The sequence below is a fragment of the Neofelis nebulosa genome, chromosome 13 (assembly GCF_028018385.1).
Source record: "Neofelis nebulosa isolate mNeoNeb1 chromosome 13, mNeoNeb1.pri, whole genome shotgun sequence".
Classification (NCBI taxonomy): Eukaryota; Metazoa; Chordata; class Mammalia; order Carnivora; family Felidae; genus Neofelis; species Neofelis nebulosa.
The window spans coordinates 53,083,451-53,099,802 of NC_080794.1; the positions used below are offsets into that span (position 1 = coordinate 53,083,451).

The 16,352-nt window shown below is 44.8% G+C and overlaps 1 long non-coding RNA gene and 1 pseudogene across 2 annotated transcripts; one reads left to right on the forward strand and one right to left on the reverse strand.

Annotated features, from left to right (window-relative positions):
* The first annotated feature begins 256 nt into the window (after positions 1 to 256).
* Positions 257 to 5,844, forward strand: LOC131493023 (uncharacterized). 2 transcript variants are annotated; one of them, XR_009252400.1, is made up of 4 exons: positions 257 to 1,335; positions 3,173 to 3,896; positions 3,977 to 4,734; positions 5,482 to 5,844. It is a non-coding gene; the product is annotated as an uncharacterized LOC131493023 (long non-coding RNA). The 2 variants fall into 2 exon arrangements; XR_009252401.1 differs by having other exon boundaries at positions 3,222 to 3,896.
* Positions 5,845 to 14,902: 9,058 nt separating this feature from the next.
* On the reverse strand, positions 14,903 to 16,104 carry LOC131492432 (eukaryotic translation initiation factor 2A-like; annotated as a pseudogene).
* Positions 16,105 to 16,352: the final 248 nt, after the last annotated feature.

The following is a 16,352-nucleotide window of genomic DNA, read 5'->3' on the forward strand; positions in this document are numbered from 1 at the left end:
CTTACGTCTTCTCTCCTCACTTGTCTAAGCACAAGAACTGTAGAGTCTCGCTTATTAGACAAAGCTATTTTTAAGGAGAGCTAGGCAAAGAGGGAGCGAGCTGCTTCTGAAGGAGTGAGGTCACTGACACTGGGTCAGGGGGTCCCGCCCAGGCATTGTGACCTGAGAGGTAGGTCTGAGGGCTCCAATCAGAGAAGACTGACTGAGGCATCAGGTAGGTGAGACCACTAGCTTCAGAGAGGTCTCATTATTTAATTATCTTATTATATTTCTTCTTATTTCATTAACTTCTGTATTATTGTCGTGAACTCCTTTTTTACTTTGATGAACTACTGAAATTAAACGTTTCAGTATTTTTAAAATCTTTTTGAAAGGAAATGCATTTAAAGCTATACATTTTCCTCAGAGTGCTTCTTTGGCTATATTTTACGGGTTTTGATGTATAACGTTCTCAATTACATTCACTTTGAATAGCTTTCAATTTTACCTTAGATTTCTTTTGACACTGTTTTTTATTTTAACATGTTTACTTTTGGGGAAAGAAGCTACCCTTTTATTCTTTGTATCTGGATTTCGTCTATATATGAGCTTGTTATGATTTGTACACTTTCAAATTAAGATGTTACTGGGAGAAAAGGATACAGTTGATTTTTATAAAATTTCCACACATTTTTGAAAATGTGCATTGTTTTGGATTGAAACGGTATGTTCATATCTTTATATTTTATATCTCTTACTGTACAATCACAATTGTTAATTTTATTATTTACATCCTTGCTTTTTTATGTTTTCATTCTTTCAATTTTTAAAATAAGTTGTTGAGGTGCCACCGTGTTTTTGACAATTAGACCAAGGTAAATACTGCACTTTTATATCTTCTCTGGGTTCCTAATAAACTGAGAACAGAGCCAGATGAGTGCCAAGAGCAGGGATGGCTTTATTATGGAGAACTAGTTTTGTGCCTAAGGGCAAATGGAATTGCCCTTTCCTTCTTCATTGAATTGAGGAAACTTGGTCCTGCAGCCTAGGATGACCAAGTTACATACTCAGCTGAAAGCTAGACACTTAGGAACAAAAGAGTAGAGTGCCAGAGGTAGAAATGTGCCAAGTCCCACAATGATAAGGCACGGACATGTTTTAAAAACAGCAAAGTAAATGAGAACACGCTCTTTCTGCTTGAATGGGGGTGGGGTATCCGGATGTCACTTTCTCCACTTTCCACTGGTCAGATTATTCTCTCTCAGATAGAAAACTGCACATGAAGGAGGGGAAGGAGAAACCAGCCAGGGGCGGGATCAGCTCCCTTACTTCTCTGTAAACACGAGAAACAAGGAGGTAAGCATGCCTCGGTAACAACTTTGTCTATCCTCTGTCTTAATTTTAATCGTGTGTGTGTGTGTGTGTGTGTGTGTGTGAGCGAGAGAGAGAGAGAGAGAGAAAGAGAGAGAAATTTTGTATTAAGGAAACAATATATTTGATTTGACATAATTTGAGAGGTTTTTTTTTTCTTTCAAAAGGGAAATTCAATAGATTGTAAGCATACCTCGTTGTTTACAAATTGAAGGTTTGTGACAACCTTGCGCTAAGCAAGCCTACTGGCGCCATTTTCCCAACAGCATCTGCTCGCTTCATGTCCCTGGGTCATGTCTTGGTAATGCTCAGAACATGACAAACTTTTTCATAGTTATTACATTTGTTACAGTGATATGGTGATCTCTGTTGTTTCCACTGTAATTGTTTGGGAGAACCATGAGCCGCATCAACATAAGATGGCAAACGTCATCGATAAATGTTGGGTGTGCTCTGACTGTTCCACCAACTGACTGTCCTCCCACCTCTCTCTCTCTCTGTCCTCAGGCCTCCCTCTTCCCTGACACACAAAAATCTTGAAATTAGGCCGATTAATCACTGTACAATGGCCCTAAGCATTCAAGTGACAGGAAGAATCAGTTGATGTAGCAACCTTCATTGTCTTATTCTAAGAAATTGCTCCAGCTACCCAACCTTCAGCAATTACTACCTTGATCAGTCAGCAGCTGTCAACATCAAGGCAAGGCCCCAGGCCAGCAAAAAGATTATGACTCCCTGAAAGCTCCGATGATGCTAAGCAATTTTTTTTTTTTTTTTTGGCAATAAAGTATTTATTTCTTTTTTGGAGAAAGAGGGAAGGCGAGCAAGGGAGAGTGGATGAGGGAGAGAAAGAGAGAATCTTAAGCAGTCTCTGCATTTAGTGGAGCCTGACACTGGGGTTGAGCCCACGACCCTGAGATCATGTCCTGGGCTAAAATCAAGAGTCAGATACTCAACTGACTGAGCCACCCAGGTGCTCCAGCAATGGAGTATTTTTATATTAAGATATGTACATTGTGTTTTAGACACGATGCTACTGCATACTTAATAGACGACAGCGTAGTATAGCATGAACATAACCTTTACATGCATTGGGCAACTAAAACACTCATTTGGCCACCTTTATTGTGGCGGTCTGGAACCAAATCTGAGGTACCTCCAAGGTGTACCTGTATATCAGGGGAGAAGCAGTATCATAGTTAAGGGTGCGGGTTCTGGGTTCAAATCCTATCTCTTAAGGTTACTGGAAAAGTAACCATGAGAAAACAACTCTTTTGGGATCTAAAGTTTTTCTTCTTAAAAATTCATAACTCACAGAAATGTAAACAGATGAAATGATTTCATATGATGAAGCGTTTAGAGGAGTCACTGGCACAGCGTAAATCCTCCATGAGCTATTAGGGTTGTTTTACTCTCTGCTCAAATTTTGTAACATTTCTTAAACTTTAGCTGTTTTTTTTTTCCATCTCAGAATGGTTTGGTTTGAAAGTTCTACCTTTTTTTTAAGGCTCCCTGTTTTCAATTAATACACATCTGTTTTATATTAAGTATACTGTGAATTTTCCTGTTGATTAAAAAATAATTAGGGGCATCTGGGTGGCTCAGTCGGTTGAGCATCCAGCCTTGGCTCGGGTCATGATCTCACGGTTCCTGAATCTGAGCCCCGCATCGGGCTGTCTGCTATCAGCCCAGAGCCTGCTTTGGATCTTCTGTCCCCCACCCCTCTCTCTGTCCCTCCCCTGCTTGCGTGTGCTCTCTCTATCTCTCTTTCTAAAAATTCAATAAACATTAAACAAAGAATAATTCATCTCAATTCTTTGAGATTCATATTTCGAGATGCTTCGAATACTACCGAAAACAAAACCTAACAGGGAAAGGAGAGAAGATGAGCGACTTAAGTGGAACGACAAAACAACGAATTGCCACAACTTCAACCAGAAGCGACGGGGATCATCTGCCAAACACCCTGCCTTTGGGCCAACGTGAGATGAGACCGTGCAGGCCAAGAGGCTATGCACACCTCCTGGGACCACAGGCCACACACGAGACCTCCCAATTGTTGTTACCACCCAGAAGTCGCCTCCAGGGGACCTTAGACCAGCCACGGTCTAATCCGTGGATGGTTTAACTCTGGAACCACCTGGCCATCGCTGCCCTGACTCATCTGCACAGACACTTTGAAATCTGCAGACTCCTGTGAGAGGTCAAGGTTACCTCGTGTTCATTTGTTGCTGATGCATCTGCTAGTGAAATCCTAGGGCTCCATTTCACTGACTTCCCTTTTGGGATGAAAGAAAATCTGGCACGTTGACTTTCTTTTTGACACTTCACTGCAGCAGAACTCTCCCCGGTTGAGATGTGTGTGTAAGGGATCAATTTAATGCATTTCTTTGTCTTTGCACCAAGTGGTTTCTTGGTGTCGCTTTCCTAAGTGGAGTTTCTTCTCGCAGACTGTGGCTTGCAGTTCCAGCGCAGAGAAGATGTTGTTCTCCATGGAAGTGAATTGATGCCCCTCCGGGAGTCTGGATGCTATCAAGATGAAAAAGGTTCAGTGTTTCTTCCAGAAGCAGTAAATCAGATCCTTTGTGAGTTGTGCACTCAATCTCTTTCTCTTTCTTTCTTTGAGGAGTGGCCAAGCCAGAGTGATGCTTCTGTCTTCGCTCCTTGGAATGAAGGTGGGGAAGGATGCCTGAGTCACCAAGTCCCCTCCTCCAGACCCACAGGCCTGCTGGCTTCCATTTGGCTTACAAGTGCCCAAGTATCCAGAGCTGCCCTTCACTCCCCTCCAGAATCCCTCCCATGCCCTCACATCCTTTCTGGAACAGACTGGCTTCCTCTTGCCTTATCTCCATGTTCCAATGCTTGGGGGTCTTCTCTGTTCCACTTCGCTAGGAATGAGTGAGGCCTCATCTGTTGAGCTGGGCCATGCTGATGTACTCCCTTCTTGTGTGTTCTCCCAGGCAAAATGCCTGGGCCCACCATGGCACTCTTCTTTAGGAGGGCCTTCCAATGTCTTTGGGAGGCCTGGCAGCAAGAGTTACATCGGTGTTAACTTCAGCAATGAAATTAACAGTGATGAAGGTGTAATCGTCTTCATTCGGAAGTTAATTGTGTAAATATCAGTGAATGTTTTGGAGTTTGGGTGCCTGGTAACTTCAGTGAGAGCCAGTGTCCCCATACATTGCTACAAAGTCCATCTTGGCCTACATGAATGGAGAGATGGAGTGTGGATCAGAGGAGCTAACTCTGCTGTCCTCTATGCTGGCTTCTTGGTCCGGAACCTCATAATTCACCTGTCCATTGCATTATAGAAAGAACCTTGAAAACGAATCCAAGAGACAGTGATGAACATTTTGAGGAATCTAGAAACCATGCTGTACGGAGGTGAGTGGAAAAACTGTCTAATGCAAACAGGCTGCTTATCTGGGGGTGGGGGGGTGGGGAAGAAAAAGAAGACTTGGGTGGAAAAAGATTGCTGTCTCCAGATGTGTAAAGAAGTACAACATAGTAGAGAAAACAAACCAGTTCTGTGTAATCACCATAGGGTAGAACTTTGATCTTTAGGTGGAAGTTGGAGGGGACAGATTTCATTTGATTCTATTTTAACAGACTCGGGGCAGCCATAGGGGCAAGCGGTCACCATGTGACCCGGATGCCCAAGCCAGGGCTGGCTCCCCTTCTCCGGGACCTGGGTGGGTAAGCTCTGGGTCTCTTGCCTCTGAGCACAAGTGGCTTTATGGTTATCGGAGCAAAGGCGATCGCGTCTCTTCTGTGGCTCCTCTCATGGGGGAGAGCAGCGGGACCTCGCTGTGCTTGTGGAGGGCGCCGGGCCTGACTGAGGCCTGCAGGGGATGTTTTCTCAGCTTTAAGTCTCGAGCTGATGAATCGGGCCTGGAGTTTCACCTGCCACCCCTCCCCACTCCTAACATCTGAAAGAAAGGCTGCAACCCGGGCTCAGACAGTCCCATCTGCGCCCTGAAGACGAGGCGGAGGGTGACCCATGTTGGCCTGAGGATGAAAGGCAGGGGCTGGAGCTCTGGATCAGGGCTGGGCTGTAGACATGCTGCGCGGGGCTCTCTCTTTCCGGGTGTTCTTCCCTGTTTGTGAAATCCATTCCCATGAACGTTTCAGGCGCTGCCCTTCTCGGAAGGTTAAAAGCTAAGCCGGCTCTGTAGGAAGCAGCTCCAGTGTTCAGCCAAGTCTGGTGGAGTCATTTGCCCTGCCTCCGTGCAGTGAGCTTGAGTCGGCACTTTTCCACTCTGCGGATGGGAAGCTTGGCAGTAAACTGGCAGACTAGACTGATGGCACCGAGCAGGGCTTTGGAGGTTGACGTTCACACGACAGCATCTTCAGGACCCACAGCCTTTTCATGCAGATACGCAGGAATAAGACTCCTTCCCCGTGCCTTACCCGGCAGATTCTACAGGAAAGAGAAAAGCAGAAGGAAAGGAACACTGGTGTTGAATTTACTAAGAAAAGCAAGTTCCAGTGGAATCCTGAAGTTGGTCCTCATTCTTCCCGCTAATCTACACTTTTATTTTGCTTACATTTTAAAACTTCTATCTTGATATAATTTTTACGTACAAAGAATGGCGCAAAAAGAGTGCAAAGCCTTTCTGTGTACCTTTTGCCCAAATTTCTCAGATGTTAGAGTCTCACGTAACATGAGACCAATGACCAAAGTCAGGAGATTAACTCGATGTGATGCTAGTCTAATCTATAAGCCTTATGCGGATTTTACCAGTTTTCCCACAAATGTCCCTTTTCTGGTCCAGGTCCCAAATCAGCCTCATATGTTGGATTCAGATGTATTCTGAACCATCTGACTATTCACATGGAACAGTCTTATCTACGTCTTCGGCAAATTTAATTCTAGAGAAGGAGAATGTAACCATTAGAGAATTACCGAGTGTCTGCTTGGCCTGGGCTGTGCCCTGCTCGGGATGAGGTGATACCACATGGAAAAGGAGAGACACCATCCCTGCGATCTGAAGGTTCTTAGTCTCATGTTGAACACAGATAATAAAACCAGCAGTTTCCATGCAGAATACCAATTACCATTAAAGGGAATGAAGGGAACATACTGGTTGGGAGGGGAGACACCTAACCCAATTGGGAGGATGTGAGAAGAGATTTCTGGAAAAGATGATACTGGAGTTGAGGCCCATGGGATGAGTAGGAGTTACTCAGGCTGGGAGAAGGTCATTGTGGTGTGAGATCTTACAGGCAGTGGAAATGGCATTGGTGAAATTCCAATAGCATAAGACAATCTGCTCTGAACACTAGCTGAAATGCTTTCTGGCATCTGGACACGAGACATGATGTGGGGAGAGGTGTGCATGGGGCTGGAGAGGCAGGGAATGGTCGAATGTGCAAAGGCTTGGAAGTTGTATGAAGGGCTTATTTTTGACCACAGAGCAATGGCCAGACATTGAATAATGTTTTGTACAGGAGGATGGTGACCATGTTTGTGTTTGAAAAGACTACAAGAGATGATGTTGGCCTGAATCAAGATGAAGCAGTGGATGTAGAGACACATAAAAAACCCCCAAGATTTGGAGGAAGCAGGATTGATAGGATGTAGACGTTGGTTGGATGGAGATGTAGAGATTGGTTGGATGTAGAGATTTGGCTGTGTGGACAGGGTGAGGGAGAGGCAGTGATCAAAGGTGAAGCCCAGGCTCTGGCTTTGGCAATGAGTGGAAATTGGTGCCTTGTACCTTCTCGAAGGTAGAAGACACAATGGAAGGAATGGTTTCGAGGGTGACTCTCACGCTGAAGTGCTTGGGTAACCTGTGTGAAGTCCCAGTCCAAGGCTGTTGGCTTTATTGCATGCCTCCTAACTCTTGTTAATCCAGCAAGCCACTGGGTGTGAAATTGTGAAATACACATACAGGCGCTCTTGAGAAGCAGACTTCATATGCCCTGGTCCCCATCACTGGAGAGCCCACAGCCACGGCTGCCCCAGTATTGGGCAGACACTGCAATAAGGTGGAGCCCAAACCTGGGCAGTGATTTCTGTTGTGATCTTATTCAGCTGGGAGAGCAGGAGAGACTGGGTTCGATCCTGTCGAGATGGGGTTAGGAGAGCACCATAGATAACGGGAGCCATCCCAATACCACAGAGCGGTTTGCTGAGAGTAGAGGAGCAGAGATCGAGGCCAGAACAGGCAATTGGCTGGGATATTAGGACTTAGGAAAATGCCAGGAAGAGGAGGAGGGACATCCTTTCCTCCAACCTGTCAGACAAGGGCCAGGAGGGGCAAGGGAACTAGTCAACATAGAGCTCTTTGTACATGGAAGCCCCCACAATAGTTTCTGTTCTGCCATTTGCTGATGAGGAAGGTAGGGTTCCGTGAGGTTAATGACCTGCTCAAGGTCACATAGTAAGTGTAGAGCCACAACTTTGACAAAACCCTGACCCTATAGCTCTTTCCTCTGCTCTATGCCACTGATATGAAGTGGAAACTCTTGGTCCAGTTTAAGCAATGTCAAAACTGTCTAGGTGTGGGCAGGTGGGGGATGCCTGAACAGAAGGAGCGAAGAGAAAGTTTATTGTTGCCACCCTAAAGTAGTCACTGGCACAATGCAAAGCCTTGGCCATCATCAGGAATATCCCTCCTGAAGAGGGAAAAGAGTTGGACAAGACCTAATTCCAGGGAATAGAGTTGAGGGCACAGCAGGAAGGACGGTCACACAGCATTGCATGGGGGAACAAGCTGGCCTCTGGCACGCAGAACCCAGCCAAAAAAGTCACAAGTCAGGCTGGCCGGGTCTGGTGTGAGACCCAGTCCCGATGCTCCCTCCTCATCCTTGATTCAGGATCTGTTCTTGACTCACTGCAAGGCTAGTCTTGAGTAAGAGCTGATCTAGAAGCAGCAAGGCACCAACTCCAGGAGTTTTGTTGATGCTTATGGAAGCGGTCTTTTCCCTTTTGACCCATATTCACCCCGGTTTGCAGACTTGCGCCATCCCGACAGGCTAGGCTGGAAGCACTTAAGAAGAAGAAATCTCAGCTGGACTCTTCCTCTCCTTCCAGCACTGGGAGAGAGGGAAGTGTGCTCCCCCCAGCAGTCAGCCTGCCTCTCGGTGGCTCAGCTGGAGGGGGAAATCTAGGCAGGGGGTGTGTGGGGGTGCAATTTGGCTTAACTAAACCTTATGGGGGGCACTAAGAACAGGGGAAAAAGCAGGACTGGAATGTGAAGAGTGGGGGGGGGGACGACTTGGCCTGCCCCAGTTTCTCATCTGCCAGGACTGTAGCTGAATGCTATCAGGTAGCATTAATTGACATTCAAGGTCACTGCGTCCCCTCTCCATGCTTGGATAAACTCACTGCCCACAGATTGGCACCCAGTCTGTGCCCACAGCCTGATTGCAGACCTAAGAGGCAGGAATGTTGGCTAGCCTGGCAAGGGAGATAGATATTCCTGGTTGGACGCAGGACTTCTCCAGCTATCAGATACCCTGGGACCTCCGCTCCAAGGAGCTTTTGGACCATGCAGAGAGAGCACAGACAAGCAGCCACAACATGAAATGTATTTATGGACTAACAGTCCACAACAAATGTCTGGGCAGCATCCTTAAAAAAATGAGTCGGGGTCTCCTATGCAGAATCTGGGGGTGGAAGTGAGCAATGTGAATATTTTTGTGTGTGTGCTAAAATCTGCTTTTTGTCTTGGGAAAAGAACCTCAAGCTTCTTCGATCCCTTTCTAACATGTATCCTTGGCAGCTCTGGGAGATATTTTCCCTATTAAACAAACCAACAGCTGCTGGTTTTGGCTACAGTTTGCTTTCCTCAGTTCTTGGGTGGAAAGAAGATGTTCAGCTGTCCTCAAGAGCTATCAGTGGAAATCAAAATAAAAAACCCAGAACAGATGGGCCTAGAGGATGGAAACCCCAAAGGGCACTGTGGGTTCCCATCCTCAGTAGAAAACTGCAAATACTCAACGGTTACAGGGTTCTCCTCCTGCCCAGGCCTGGCCTCGTGTGCTCAACTCCATACTGCGGGGATGTGTGGTGTTCCTCCCATCTGAACTTTCAGGATAGAGGGCATGGGTCGAGTGGAAGATTTCTGTGAGGAGACAGTGAGCAAAGGCACTGGGAAATTTCCTGGATCGAAACCCATCACATTACCAATTTTACCACAGCTGACTCATTTCTTCGGGTATCAATTTCTCCACCTCTGGGTTCTGATTTGAACCAACGAAACAGCAGTTAATATCTGTATTATTATTTTCTATATGCCAGGCACTGTATTATAAATTTGCAAGGTCATGCTTACTCCTTGCCTTATTGCGCTATACTCATTTTCTTGATTAGAAAGTTGAAGCTTGCGGCGTGCCTGGGTGGCTCAGTTGGTTAAGTGTCTGACTCTTGATTTCAACTCTGGTCATGACCTCGTGGTCACGGAATGGAGCCTCATGTCAGACCCCGTGCTGGGCACGGAGCCTGCTTAGGATTCTTTCTCAACATCTTCCTCTGCCCCTTCACCTCAAAAAAAAAAAAAAAAAAGTTGAAGCTTGGACAAGCCAAATAATTTACTCAAAGTCAGAGTTAGTATTGGCATTCCTGCTTAGTCCAACCACTAAAAAGACCTAAATACTTACACTGCCTACCTGAGAAGACTGATGCCATTCATTCAATACATGTAGGTAAATGCCTAACAGCACACACACATACACAACAAATCGTACTCAGCAGAAATATATGTCCATTTACCCCACAGACAAGGAAATGAACATCAAGATGGCCACACAACCAAAGATCCCCAAACATTGGGGGAAAATCAGCATCACCGGAGGACCATGAAATTACATCACAATTACATTGAAATTATAATTATATGAAGGAGATGTTGCCTTAGGAAGCAAAGTTTAGAGCATCAGGAAATTTTTTAGAATTCAGTATAATTAATGTTGACGTATGAAATAATGTTGAAGAGATTTAAAATATATATAAATTAAAACAGAAATCTTAGAGATCTGGAGAACAAAGCAAGAACAATGACATAAAAAAGCGTGTTAAAGAGCAGAACTGATATAGCTGCAATTTGAATTTGGAAGCTGGAGGGCGGCAACAAAGAATTCTTCCAAAATGTAGCCCCAAAAGACAAAGAACCACAACGTATTAATGAAGCAGTAAGACACAGTAGGTTTATCAAAGAGTTTCAAATCCTGCCTAAATGAACTTGCAAAAGGAAAGAAACACAAAACAGAGGCTTGAAGGGAAGAAATAAATAAGACGGTTTTTCAGAAAGGAAAACATGGGTCGTTAAATTGAAATAGCCCACTGAGAGTTAAGTAGGACAAATGTAACAGGTATGACACATGCATGCACTGTCGTGGTGACATTTCAGAAAACTAACGATGAAAACCGTGTCTTACAGGCCAACAAAGCTGAGTGAAAGAGAAGATAGTTTCTCTAGAAAGAAATGAACATCAGGTTGGAATCCAATTTCTCAGAAGCAGGAGAGGATTTCTGAAAGCCATGAGGCAATCTTTTCGAAGTCGTTGGTATGTGATTTTGAATTACGACTCTATTCCAAGAAAAAAATAAATAAATACAAAGGTGAAAATAGCTTTTGCTAAAGCTCTTTGAGGACTCAGAAAGTTTACCAATCAAAAACTCTATCAAATTTCTGGAAAATCTATTCCAGCAAAATAAATAAAATGATTAAATCGAGGAAGACTTGGAATATGTGGAGTAGCACTTAGCCAAAGAAATACAGGAGTATTAATATTAACATTTATTAAAATTAAATTAATCTTGCTTTTTGAAATAGTGAACGATAATAAAAACTCAGATCCATTATCCCTAAATGATCTCAGAATAATTCAGATCATGGAAGAAAAGAAAAGTTTGTTACGTTAGAACTTCTAGCAGCAACGGCATTGTTCCCAGCTTTTTGAACAAGGACACTCACGTTTCCATTTTGCACTTGGAGCCACCCTTGTCACCCACACAGGAGACTGGAGATTTCTTTTGCTAAGGAAACTGGGACAAGGAGGCTGCATCTATGGAGACATCGGACACATAAGAAAATTGGGTGACAAGAGGGGAATAAAGTGAGTTGCTCACAACTGATTTAGACATATCCCCAGACTCCCACTGCGGTGGTGGGAGACCGTAGGGTCTTTCCCTGGAACAACAGAACGACTCAGGGAGAAAGACCTACACATCCTGACATGTGAAGGTCGCTAATGTCATTGTTGATGGGCCATCCCACCAACCTGCGGTGAAGCTCTCCCATGCACGTTGTCAACACCTCCAGAGAAGACCCGGTATTCAGGGCTTCATGCGGTCACACCCATTTCCCCTCCTGCCTCCTGATAGGGAATTGTGTCCATTTGCATTTAATATACTAATTAATATACTTTGTGTCTTAGGTCCTGTTTTCTTCACAACATATTTTACAATGTACGGTTACGTCACTGTCGTTGACCTATGAGCATTTTTCCATGCCCATGGCCCCTACGAGGCTGCAAGTTCCCTGAGGACAGACAGGAGCCAGCCCTGTTCGTTAGGTCTGCAGAGTCTCATGTTGTCTCTCAGTAAATTGATTTGGGTAAACATTGTGAAGAGGCTTTGTAAACTGTGTATCGAGATGAACAAAAGGACGGCTTCTAATGACAGAATGGATAGAAAGCAGGTGCCAAGGAGGCCCATGATTATAGGGTACTGATTCCAAGAGGGATGAGTGGCAGATATGCTACCTGGGTCCCCATACCCTCCCCAGGGTCCCTGGAAACCTGAGGAATCATGCAGGTTGGGTGATTGTGTGATTTCAGAGCTGGAGCAGAGCAGAGCAGAAGCAAAGGTGGAAACAGCCTTTTCTCTCCTCCTCTCCCTGATGCAGGCACGAGTGGGACCCACGATGTTTGGCTTGATTTTAAGGCTCCCATTATCCCTACGTTTCCTTTATCTCTTGTGTCATCCCTGAGAATAAACGTCACATATCCCTAGTCACACTCTTCATCGGGTTCTTCCAGGGAAAGGACCTGGCTGCAGAAGCCAGATTTCCGATGGTTTTCCAGGAGCTGAGGGAAGTAAGGCTTTTCCTGCATTTTTCCAAGGAATTAGGGAAAGGATGTGGGTCACAGAGCTACAGCAGTGTGAGGAAGAACGCTGAGACTTTCTCTAAGCCTCACAGGAGGGCCTGTTTCTCCTCATGCAGAAACCACCCTTCATTTTCCCTGCGGAGCCTGGCTCCCCTCCTCCTAAACTCTGGGCAGAGAAACCAGAGGCATTGCTTGCTCAAGTGGGTTATTCTAAAGAAAGGTATACAGGAAGAAAATCAAGCCCTTTATTTTTTTTATTTTTATAATTTTTTTTAATGTTTCTTTATTTTTGAGAGAGACAGAGAGAGAGCATGAGAGGCAGAGGGGCAGAGAGAGAAGGAGACGCAGAATCTGAAGCAGGCTCCAGGCTCTGAGCTGTCAGCACAGAGCCCGACGTGGGGCTCGAACTCACGGGGTGCAAGATCATGACCTGAGCCAAAGTCAGCGGCGTAACTGACTAAGCCACCCAGGTGCCCCAAGGCTCTTTATTTCTATTATCCCTTCTTGGAAATGGTGAGAAATGTTGCCTTCAGAGCCTTTATTTCCTCTATGAGAATCACTTTTTCTATTTGGAAGAGATCTCCACCTCTCCAAGCAGCTGTTAGTCTAAGAAACCATTTACTTCCCAATGACCTCAGACTGAAAGTATCTTGTGGCATCAGCCTACCTCTTTGCCTCCTCCCTGGTCACCTTTGATGCAGCGTTAAAAAGCACGGCGCGCTTTCCAAGTTTGAGATGGCATCCTGCTGCCCGCAGTGGGGAGTAGCATCCTTCTCCAGAAGGAGGCAGAGTGTGGATTGTGGTTGTACCTAGGATCAGCTACATGAAGTTTAAAAGAGAAATTCTGGGGGTGCCTGAGTGGCTCAGTCGGTTAAGCGGCCGATTTCGGCTCCGGTCATGATCTCACTGTTCGTGAGTTCGAGCCCCACGTCGGGCTCTGTGCTGACAGCTCGGGGCCCGGGGCCTGCTTCGGATTCTGTGTCTCCCTCTCTCTCTGTCCCTTTCCTGCTCACACTCTGCCTCTCTCTCAAAAATATATAAACACTAAAAAAAATTAAAAGAGAAATTCTGTGTCCCACAACAATGCAAACAGCTCAAATTTGTATTCGAGGTAAAAACCGAGGACAGAGAAAAACCACAAGAGACGTGACACTTTCCGGGTGGATGGTGCCCTCCCCACAAATGTCAGCCATCCTGGACAATTCACAGAGACCTGTTTCTGCTGGGCAACTGGGTCTAGACACAGGTTCAGGGCCAGCGAGGGGAAATGTGACTTCCCCTCTCTTCCTGTGCAAATGGCATCACCGGCAGGGAGCTGAATGGAACCGCCTCCCTCTGGTTTCTCAAAACGGTTTCTCTGGATCCTGTTCTTGCCACATCGCATTCTCTTCTCTGTGTTCTACTGCTCTAATTAGGTTTACTTGTTCTCAGAAGTTCTGTTACCTGCTAGAAACTTTCACATAAATTATCATTGTCCTTCCTGACAGACTCCACATGAGATTTTTTATTTTATCTTGACTAGGTGTAGATACGGCTTAGCTTGTGGGAGGTAAGAAATACACATCCAGAAATAAATGAGAGGCTCAGCACAGCAGAATTCTGCATCCAGCACCATTTCTGACCACTCCAGGCTACCAAAGAGGTTGCATAAATTCCTCTTTGTGAGGAGAAATGACACCCAGGCATGTGTTCAGACTCTTGGGGGGGGGGGGGGGGTCCCTCCTTGGACAAAGCAAAGCCTGAGTCTTGGTTTAAAAATACAATAATGGAGGGGCGCCTGGGTGGCTCAGTTGGTTAAGTGGCCGACTTCGGCCCAGGTCATGATCTCGCGGTCCGTGAGTTGGAGCCCCGCGTCGGGCTCTGTGCTGACAGCTCAGAGCCTGGAGCCTGTTTCGGATTCTGTGTCTCCCTCTCTCTGACCCTCCCCCGTTCATGCTTTGTCTCTCTCTGTCTCAAAAATAAATAAACGCTAAAAAAAAAAAAAAAATTAAAAAAATGCAATAATGGAAACATTAAAGACTCCAGGAGGAAGTGGACTATAAAGCAATTCAGTTTTTCAGAAAATTACTATATTGAGTTTATACTGAACAACTCAGTAAGTTAATACAGGTTCAAAAGAAAGAAATATTCATTCTAAAGTTACAGAGACAAACTTTTGTATACCTTGCTGCTTTTGCACTGACTCCTTTTATCCAGTCTAATGGGCTGTATTTCTTTTCATTTAAATGCCTTTATTCATTTATGTAAGTGATGCTGAATAATAATGACTTTTGACTTACAGTCTGTTGAACTTAGCTAAGAAATTTGCATCTCTTTTCTACATGTATTGAAAGGTAGGAAAAGCCAATTTAATGGGCATTATTAACTAATTTCACATATATTCCAAAGCCTGGAAAATGGCTGAGTTATAGATGAGCAATAAACTTGGGTACATGATGGGTAGGGGAAATTCACGTGCTCTACAGGGTTTAAGGCAGAAGATGTATTTCTACCGTTATGCTAACAACTTGCTCTCTCTGTCGATCTTTAAAGTAACCAGTTTCAAATCTTCCTGCTTCTGGAGAAGATGGCATCTCCTTAAACGTCTCCAACTTAGAGTTTTTCTAGTGGTGGTTCAGCTGCTGACTGTTCTTTCAGGGCTCAATTGCCTTCAGGTCTTTGGTTTTTGAATTTTTCATCTGTCTCAGAGTCTCCAGATGTGAACAGATACACAGTATTTCGTGGTGTGCTCTGTGGGGTAGGGGTCGATGCCAAATCTTGGTTCTTGTCACTTCTTGCTTTCTGCTTTGCAGCTCTCTTTGCCTCATATTTCCTTTGATTTTTAAGAGCTGCTTTTGATAATGGCTTATCGTTTCCTGGTTGTGACTTCTAATTCAGCGGTGGTGTCTCCTCAGAGAGCTTGGAATTGGTGACTGGTTTGCTTCTTAAACCCGAAAATCGATCAACCACTGCAAATTTAGATTCTTCATTGGGTACATCACTTTTAACTGCCTCGTAAGCTATTGTTTTTGCTGGAAATAGCCTGTCCCAAAATGGCTGCCAGGACAGGGCTGGCATAATGCCAAAGCTTGTACCCATTATTAACATACAACCCGGGAGCATGCATGGCAGTTAAAACGTGCTCCCCATCTGGGCACCAAGCAAAATACGTAGGCTCAGAGGCTGCTAGTTTAGAAATAGGCTTGTATTTTTTTAACATTCCATGATTCCATTTGTGCGTCAGGTTTTTAAATCCAGCTAACCTTAATATACGGCCATGAGGACTAAATACGTTAAAGCATTAATATACGGCCATGAGGACTAAATACGTTAGATGCTAGAGCACTAGCTCTAAGTGAAACCACAGGATCACATTTCAAGTTGAAAACCATTTCTTTGGCAGCCGTAGAACCATAAATAGCATAAAAGTCAGTAGAACTAGAATTCTACATTTCATCATAAATGGGGCCATGCTTTGCCAATTGAACAAATTCCAGGGCTTTCTTCATTTGTTGCAAGGTAATGCAACACTGGTTCTGCCTATCAGGAATTTTTTTTTCTTCTTAAGTCTGTTCTAACTACTCCAACACAGCAGTGCTTTTTATTCCTTAGTGTCCTCACCTTATCGAGCCCAGAGGAACTGACTGTGGCACCTTGGACCATCACCACCACCGAATCTGTACCCTCATCTGCCAGGAGGGGCGTGCACACCTCCATCTTCTCCTGGGAAAGTTCTATCCATTTTCAATGTCCCTTAACGTCAAAAATCATTCTACTGCTGCTGAGTCTGTTATCTGACCGACTTGGAAGGGATCAGTATGTGGGTCCCTTTAGTACTGTGAACACCATGATCTTCCCCACTTTTTGCCATCCCTTGGGCTGAGGTAGTCATCCTGGCTCTTTATGTAATTACTTCCTTGTTAGCCTTCAAACTTTAGTGAAAAAAATCCTTTCAAATTAGCCTT